Consider the following 1877-nt stretch of genomic DNA (forward strand, 5'->3'; position numbering starts at 1 on the left):
GTTTCTCCAGGACACAGCTGCCCTAACCCCAGCAGTCCTCCAGGGGCCCAGCCTCAGGGCCTTTGCACTTGCTGCTCCCTCTGCCTGGAACATGTTCTGAAGATTCCTGCGAAACCAAATGCTTCTCCTTCAGAACTCAGCTGGAATATAAACTCCTGGGTGTCCCTCACCTCGGCTGAAATCCCTACCCCACTTCACCACCACCCAAGAATGTCCATCTCACTTCCTTGTTCCACTTTCTTCAGAGCAGCAGTCACATTCAGAAATCATCCCTTTAGAGGCACTGCTGTTCTGGTTTATTTCCCACTTCCTGCCCTAAATTCCAGAGCAGGGGCATGTCTCCATTAGAGGCTTGTGCCTGGCACACAGTAGGTCCCCAGTCCACATTCATCAGAGGTCAGAATTCCTCCCAAGATAGCCAGAAAAATAATACTGAGTTTCTGGCCGCATCCTTAGAAACAGGGTTGGACCTTGGAGTTGGGTCACTGACCTCTCATTCCAAGCAGCCTTGGCCTGGATTAACCAGGGTGCTGACCAAGGACCGTCTGTCTCTGACCCAGGCCTCAGAATACCCAATGCAGCATTCTCCGAACTGCCCAAAGCCTTGTTTGCAAGCTCAAGCCCGAGATCACATACTTAGTGGCTATTTTGGTCTCTGGCAGCTTCAGGTAGAATTCAGAAAATCTGAGATCTTGCCTGGGCTGGCTTGGGAGTGAGAGCTCAGCCAATGGGAAGAAGAGAATAGAACTAAAATCTTACCAAGAATCAGATTTTATCATTCAAACATGTAATGAATGTCTGGATGAAGTGCATGCATTGCTAGAAGCCGGGACTGTGGAAAGAGAGAAACCACAGTGGGTGTCATTCCCCCCCGCCCCCACACTGCACTGGGGGGGCGGGGGGGAACTGTTAACACCCAGAGTTAATGGTGATCAGAGAAACTGAGTCACATGCTACTGCCACGAGTGACTGGGGATAAAAGTTCATGTTCACTAGATGCAGTCCCTGTTTAAGCACATCACTAGTGTTCTTTTTTTCTTTTTAAGGTCTTTAAAAACAAAACACATTTATTTATTTGGCTGTGCCAGGTTTTAGTTGTGGCACTCAGGATCTTCGATTTTTGTTGTGGCATGTGGAACCTTTAGTTGTGACATTCAGGATTTTTAGCTGTGGCATTCAAACACTTAGTTGCAGCATGTGGGATCTAGTTTCCTGATCAAGGATCAAACACAGGCCCCCTGCTTTGGGAATGCGGGGTCTTAGCCACTGGACCACTATGGAAGTCCCTAGTGTATGTTTGTTTCTTTTTAATATCACAAACCTTTGGAGGGAGGAACTGTTCTTACCCTGTTTTGCAAGTGAGGAAAAGGAACCTAGAGCCTCTAAGTCACTTGTCCCAAGTCACACGCGGAAGGGGCCAGGACTTGGATCAGGAGTAACTGATTCCTTGGAGAGGGACAAGCAAGGTGAAAGAAAGTTGGCTGGAGGAGCCAAATTGTGAGTTCAGTCTGGCTTAGCAACAGTGTAACCAGCAGCACAGTGCCTGGGACACCCCTAGGTAAAGGGAAGGGGAGGGATGTACAGCTTTAAAAAAAAAAAAAAAAGTTACATTGGAAAGCCACTCCTGCAAAGTCTAGCTACTGTGGAAAAATTTGGCAGTTCTTCAAGAGGTTAAACATAGCTACTGAAGGCCCCAGCAATTCTACTTCTAGGGATACTCCCCAATTAATTACAAGTGTCCAAATACTGTGAAAGTTTTTGAATGTTCATGACAGTACAATTCAGGACCACCAAAAGGAAGAAAAGAAAACAAATGCTCATTAGCAGATGGAAAAAAAAACAAAACTGTTTACTTTCCATTATTTCAAACAGTGGAA

This window comes from Muntiacus reevesi, chromosome 1, assembly GCF_963930625.1.
Source record: "Muntiacus reevesi chromosome 1, mMunRee1.1, whole genome shotgun sequence".
Classification (NCBI taxonomy): Eukaryota; Metazoa; Chordata; class Mammalia; order Artiodactyla; family Cervidae; genus Muntiacus; species Muntiacus reevesi.